General features: G+C 39.9%; 1 long non-coding RNA gene across 1 annotated transcript; it reads left to right on the forward strand.

Moving 5' to 3' along the window:
• Positions 1-3,751: 3,751 nt before the first annotated feature.
• Positions 3,752-7,452, forward strand: LOC127942755 (uncharacterized). Its single transcript, XR_008149398.1, has 7 exons — positions 3,752-4,269; positions 4,418-4,552; positions 4,666-4,731; positions 4,941-5,143; positions 5,347-5,568; positions 5,806-5,966; positions 7,325-7,452. It is a non-coding gene; the product is annotated as an uncharacterized LOC127942755 (long non-coding RNA).
• Positions 7,453-7,717: the final 265 nt, after the last annotated feature.

The following is a 7,717-nucleotide window of genomic DNA, read 5'->3' on the forward strand; positions in this document are numbered from 1 at the left end:
CCCTGTGTGTCCACTAGTTGTCTCACTTCCCCATAGAATCACCCATCCATATATACCCGATTAGTTTCATGGAGTCCTTGTTTTGTGTCACCCTGCTTTCTCGTGTTTTACGTGTTTCTTGTTTTGGACTGCTTTTGTTAATATTGACCTCTTGCCTGTATGGACTACAATTTTTGGATTCTCCTAAATAAACACTGAAATTGGATCTCTCTGTTTGCGTGTACGTTCGTGACAGGTGTGCAATATTCACAAAAATGGGTGCATTCTAATAGGCTTTATCATACAGTGAATGCTTACAGGCTGTCAAGATGTTTGTGTTTGTATTTTTGTGAGGTGAGTAACATACATACTCAATAATGTCGCCTTGGATTTCGTTAAAACAACAATATTTGTAATAAATAATAATAATTTCTTACATTTATACAGTGCATTTCTAAGCACTCAAAGCACTTTACATTGTCAGGAGGTATCTCCTCATCCACCACCAGTGTGCAGCCATATTGCGCCAGAACGCCCACCACACACCAGCTTATTGGTGGAAATCCCATTCTAAAGCCATTATAAAGCAGGAGTAGATCCAAGTCTGTTTCGCAAGTGTAAGATGTTATTTTCATTTCAGTGTCAACACTTTAGTGACAGCATGTTCTTTAAAAAAAAAAAATTGCTTTGCAAGCATTAACCATGGAGACTTTAACGACCTGATGATTGAGAATCCAAGTCTGGTAGATGTTGGAGGACCAGTGGTGGTGGCATGGGAAAGCATTTTTCCACTCAAGAATGCAGAAAGAAACTCGCTCTATTTAATGGCTTCTCTGTTGGTTCTGCCAGTTCTTGGTTTTGGCCCGACATACTGTGATCCAGCTGCCAGAGAATGAGTAATCAATGGGGACTGCCACTGTCAAGCCCCATTATGTAAAAATGTAAAAAAACAAACAAACAAAAAAACATACAAGTCGTACAAAAGTACACAGTCAGTCATATGATAATGTCAAATGGTGTTGCCATATCCTTAAGCTACACAACTTTTGGCATTCATTTTGAAACTTTGATTGATGTTGTTGGTGAATAAATAAGTTCAGTTAGATTAATAATTTTATTACATTTTAATTTGTTCCTCAGAAATCTCTTGAATGTCTTCAGATAACTCATAGTGCACATGTAATATGGATCATTTTCATGATATTTTCATGGTGCTTTTGGAGCTTGAAAGTCTAACTTTCATTATATGTAAAAGAGCAACCAATACATAACTAAAAAACAAATCTCCCATTTTGTTCCACATAAGATAGAAAGTCATGATTCTGGCAAAAAAAGAGGGTAAGTTAATAATCACACAATTTTAATTTTGAAGTAAACTAACACTATTATAAATGTAAAAAAGTAGAATGTTTAAAGTAGATCTATTACAGAGGAGGTTCCCATACCGCCTCCTCCTCAACACCAGAGGGAACCGTCCCCAAAATATTGAAAAACTCTGATTCGGACTCCATTTCCCATCATCCCTCATACCTGCGACTAATCACTCACACTCACATCATCACTCTCCACACCTGCACCTTATTTACACGCCCACATACCAACATATATAAGCAGTCACCAAATGTTCAGTCACTGAGAAGTCTTGATTTGCCCTGGGTGTCTTTTTGGAGCATTATTACCTGTGTTTATTTTCTAATGTGTTGACCTTGCACTATTTCTCGATTCCCTGATTGTTCTCTGCCTGCCTGACTTAGATTGCCTTCTCTTAACTCTATCTGTTTGCTGCCTGCCCTGAATTCTCGCCTGGTTAAGGTTCTGTCTAAGCCCTTTCTCCATTATTCTGCCTTGCCAGTATCCAACCCTGTATTGACTATTCTCAATAAAGCTGCAAATGAATCTAACGCCTTCTGATGTGTCACAACAGAAGACTTCACCACATAGCGTTCCAGAGGCGATCATGCAACTATCTATGGAAATCTGTCCTAAGGCGTCCCAGCACTCCCTGCACCAACACCAGTTAAACCGGTTCACCACACGAAACGAGGATCTGGTCAGAGAATTGCAAGGCCTCAGTCTGTCACCTCCAAGAGCTGGCTCTAATTCACCACCTATTCCTAACAACCCACCGTCAGCCCACGACTCGCTTTCCCTGATAGATTTGATGGAGAATCCACTAAATGCAAGGACTTCTTAATTCAGTGTTCGCTCTTCGTCAACCAGCAACCATTGTTACCCCATAGATTCCAGCTGCATTGTTTTCATTTGTTCACTGCTGACCGGGAGAGCATTGGATTGGGCTACCGCTGTATGGGGGACTTACTGTTCACCCTTCTCCACCTTTGAAGCCTTTCTCCAAACTTTCCGAAGTGATGCAGGTGACTGACATGCTTGACAGATGGGTAATCGTATACATAGATTGAATTATTCAAGAACTAGACAATAAACCCATACAAGGAATTACTGGTGCTGGCATCTTTATTCCACGTGGAACATTCATCATCAACAAATTACCACACCAATCCTTAGCAAATGCACCTGATTTTATACAATCCCACACCAAAACAATCAATTGCTCCATTTTACCATTTACAACACAACACACCTTTTTCCATACAATTTTTTTTTTTTTTTTTTTTACAAGTCTAGTGTAGCAGGTGGTTTTCTAACACAATTAGATCTTCTTAAAATTGGACTGTCAGTCTTTGGTGCAGATGAAACCAGTTCTGGAGACTGTTCAGAGAGCTGAACCTCAGAAGGAGACTCTGCAACAGGAAGAGACACAGCAACAGAGGGCATTTCTTCATGAGAAGTTTGCACATCCAAATGGAGACAATTCTATATTTGACTTGCAGACTTAATGGTTCTGCAGATTTCAGCAAACTCCTCCGATTTCTCCTTAGCACTTGCCCATCCTCTGTTTGAACAAGATATGACCTTGGATTTACTTCTTTTAGAACAACAGCTTTCTTTCTCCATCCTGTTGGCCTGTTGAGGAACTCTAACCACATCCTGCTCAGAAAGAGGTATCAGTTGCCGAGATCCCTTATAATAAAATTCTTTCTGTTTTCTTTTCTGATGTTGCATCTCTTTCAATGTCAAACTTTTGTTTTCTCTTTTGAAAGACAACTTTGGCAATGTATCACACAACTTACGGTTCATCAGTAGTTCGGCAGGAGATAACCCACAACCAAGTGGGGAAGAACGATAACTCAACAATGCCATTCATCCGAATTACTCGCAGCTGCTTTTTTTCAACAGCCTTTTCACTATCTGCACCCCTTTTTCTGCTTTTCCATTTGCCTTTGGATAAAGGGGGCTCGACGTTGTATGCTTAAACTGTCAAATTCGTTTTGGTGCCGCCCAGAGGATCAGCTCCGCCTCCGGGCAGCACCGTCAAACAGCGGATCCTGAGCGGACCCGTGTCGGATGCTCGGACGAGGACGCGCCTTTACTGCAACGGTTGAAGGCCAATTTATACTTCTGCGTCGAGTGTTCGCCGTAGTGTACGTCGTAGGCTACGCACGTAGGCGATGCCGTTGAGAGCATTTATACTTCTGCGTATGTCTGTTCTGCTCTGCAGTTACACCGCCGAAATACTAGTTGACGCGAGCGGGTTCCACTGTGTTCACATTCCTCGATCCTCGCGGGCTTCTACGACCAACGGTGACTGACAGAGAGTGGACCATGTTAGAGCTGGAGCTTATCGAGGTCCAAAAACTGTTAATTTTTTTTAAGTTACTAAAACTAAAAGGCCGAAACGAGAGAAGGCGTCGGAGGAGATGGTACGTGCGACTCGTGAACCAGTTGAGACAGAAAGAGGGTGTACTGGCCCAGCTTTAACAGCACTGAACGTGTGAAAAGAGCAGCTGCTAACGAGGAGAAGCATGAGCCAAACTGGCCAAGATATGACGTAAAGGTCGTAAGAACTTGTGGTATGCCAATTCATAAAATTCTTGTATAAAAAATAATTGAATGGTTGCTTCTCCTTCTGCTTGGAATAACGTATTATTTCTATGTTCTGAAAATGCATATGAAATTAATTGTCTTGGCCTTGGATTGTTTAAAATATTGCATTTATATCTATAGTAATAATTATTATTATTATCATGTTCTGTGCAGCTTTACAGCTAATTTGAAACTCATGTTCATTTTAACACATTCAATTTTAGACAACTACAAAGATGCCATTAAGCTTATGACTCAATATCAGAATGGCTGCAACACCTCTGAGCTACAGTCTGAGGCAGAGCAGGAGGGTAAGCTGCCAGAGAAAAGATTCAGGAAGCCAATGTAAGTGTGTTCTATCTTGTTTTTATGTTATGTTTCTACAGTAATAGGAAGGTTATTTCCTGTAGCATTAAAAAATAGACCAGAGTTGCTTGTACTATGTATATTTGGCAATTTTGGGATTGCAATAATCATAATGGTTACCCAACAGCCATCGTTTTGGGGACTCTGATGAGAGTGAAGAAGAAGCCAGAAAATGGTCACTTTGCATCTCTGAGGATGCCACGACCTTCCAAATTGCCTGGTGCATTTGAAGCCTCATCCCCAAACCAATTTCACTGGAAGAGTAAGGAATAATCTCTTAACATCGAAATAACAAATCATAATATTAATATTAGAGATATGGTTAACATTCTTAGTGCTAAAGATATTCCCCTCTCCTTGTATCCATTCCTTCAGCTTCATCATCTTGCAGAGTGCCAGGCAGCAGAGTAACTACTCCTCAACCTGGAGAAAACTGTCTAGGTAAAAACTGTTCTCTGAAATAATATTGACTACAGTGGCCCTATCTATATTAACACAGCAATGGCCACTCTGTTTCAAATCAATAGACTGCATCTGCATTACCATCTCAGATTTAAAATTTCAATCATGGGGTTGAAGTAGGTAGTTTATACCAAATTCATGTTCATGCATGACAAGAGATTTTTTTTTATTTGCCTGTAACTTGCAAGCCTCGCAGCCTACCATGGTTAACAGATCACAACCACTCCTCACTATGGCCCAGGAATGGCAGACCCTCCACAACTCCCTCCACAACTCCCTCCACCCCCCGCACCAGTCCTCAACATGCGGACAGCAGAGGAAGCCTGTTCAAGCCTGACCTACAGACCAACATGGCGAGGGGGATGAATGGTCGATACCATTCCCTGCTCTGGTGAGCAATAACTGACAAATACTGGAGGGTCATTCTATGCAAAAGATTTTGGAATAAATTCCCACAACCATCACATTTTCTTCAAACTTTGACAATAACTTGTGTCATTAACTAATGTCAGTATTATGAGTAATGAGGATAAACACTGAAAGGTGATATATTTTATACACTACATTTTAGCTATATTTAATGTTTGTCAACAGCGGCTGAGGTCCACATCCTTAGCCTGCATGAAACCATTAAACAGCAACAAGACCAGCTTGTGGCAAAGGTGAACTACCTCAGCAGCAGGCTGAACAGCACCCCAGGGCCAGATGTTGAGAGGCCTGAAAATATCCAGTTTCCCCTGGAACAATTGGAGGCCGTGGAGGAATTTGAAATGTTTCTTGAAGGAACCGTCAAATGGCCCAGCTCGACAGAGATTCGTGAGTTTTCTTACTGTATGGTGCCATTAGGTTAATTGATTGTCCATCATTATTATTGTAAAGGTGGCACAGGTCCATGAGGGTGTGATCCAAGTACATGTTTCATGAGTTCACACTTCTACATTTCTGGATGCTTTCAAAAGGAACAAAAACATTTTAAATGCACCTTTAAATTCAACTTGAGCTTAGAAATGTTTACCTTACTGTCTATTTAAAAAAGATGTCTTTGCCTTTTAGATTTCTTCTTTGGCCACCATTGGAGGCCAGGATGTGAAGAGGGTGACCTGGAACATCCTGGGCAGGCTCTTCACTGATGAGGTGTCTCATCAGATCAACTGGAAGGGTGTTAATAACAAAAAGCCCCTTCAGTAGGATGGCAACGTAGACCTTGCTTTTCAGTAAGTATATAATACAAAGTAATATTAAATGCATTCAAAGTCAATAGTTTGTAAATGTTAGGGCAGCCTTAAAAATCGCTGCAACCATCTTACCAATATGACCGTGAAGCCTTTTTCTTTTTGACAATTAACTAATCCTTTACTAAACGCGACTTTGCATTTCATAAATGATGTTAATTTTTTTTGTATGTCATAGATGACGTGTAAATGCATGAATAAATAATTTACAACACATCCCCTAATCTAAAATGTAAACTATACATCACTTGATGTACTTGAAAGTAAGCTACTAAAAATATTCCTGTTAACTATCAGGCAGTGCAATAATGATAATAATAAAAAGCCTACCTTTCTGACATGCAGTAAATCTTCAAAATTGCTGTGAGACTCCCTCCGTCTGATTCCTTCAGTTTGTCGCTGTCACTGTAAACGGTGTTGACCATAGGTGCACTTCTAGAAAGTGGAGATGCCAACCTCCGGCACAGTCTTGGGGTGAAACAGTGGCGTACCTGCACTTGTGCATAAAAATGCAACTACGGTCGAAGTTTAGGGATCTGAATCACAGTGGATTGTCATGTCAAGAGAAACGCACCCCAGGTGTCGGCAACAGGCCCATCATGTTATAAATGCATGCAAACTTATTGGCTGCCTGGTGGTTCTGATAGCTCTCCTCGTGTATCATTTATCTTGGATCTCCATAATAATAATAATAATACACACTGATGGAATATCGTTTGTTTGAGTTGTGTGGGTTGTAAATTACAATGTGAGTTGTATTTTAATTTAATGTTGATTTTGGAATGGTTAACATAACACATAAGGTCTCTGCTGCAACATATAGCTTGAATGTTAGGTCGCTTTGAATAAAAGCATCAGCTAAATGACTTAATGTAATGTAATGTAAACCAGGACTAAATGCAAGTAAATGGAGTTTACCCACTGCTCAAATGTCAAAAATAGAGTTTATCCATTGGTTTATGGAATGTTAAGAGTTTACCTCCAAATAGAATGTTATAGGACCCTACCAAACTTAAAATATTACAAAACCACACTAATTTATCCACATACAATATGTGCTCTGATCAAGGGACCATTTAATACCACTGATATTGTTTGAACATTTTGGATGTCTTTAATGACCGATAGCGAAAGGCTCGGCACACCTTACCTGGATCATGAATTCATAGTTTACCCACCTCTTATTTTAACCTCTACAACCCTGTTTATAACTTTGTAAGTCACGTTTCTTTTTAATTTAATCTCATTCATAGCTATCTCAAATATTGTATTTTGTAAGCATACTTGGCTTTGGATGCTACATACCATAAACATAAACCTATCTGTCTGTTTGATTACAGGTACTGTGAGGAAAAACACTGTGACCCGGTCAGCCACGGATGCAGAGGTCACCAAGCATGCAATCAGGTGGTTCAACCTGGCAGCAGATCAGGCAACGAGGAGACGTGTCCCACCTCCATCCACACAAACGGAGTAAAAGAAATGTTTAAACAATAAACCATCTTTTTATTGAACCTCTTGTCGTTCACCAGTTATTCATTTTCTGATGCAGTGCAACATTTCATTGAAGTTGTGGTCTAATAGATAAAATATTTTTATGTTTGCACCGACCTAGGCCTACAGTATAAAGCATTAAATTAGGTTTTGACCATAAAATGAATGTAGATTAGCCTACCCAACATAAGCTACTTAACAAAAACTGAATAGACTATAACCTATAACTCCATAAATGC

The sequence above is a fragment of the Carassius gibelio genome, chromosome A22 (genome assembly GCF_023724105.1).
Source record: "Carassius gibelio isolate Cgi1373 ecotype wild population from Czech Republic chromosome A22, carGib1.2-hapl.c, whole genome shotgun sequence".
Taxonomy (NCBI): Eukaryota; Metazoa; Chordata; class Actinopteri; order Cypriniformes; family Cyprinidae; genus Carassius; species Carassius gibelio.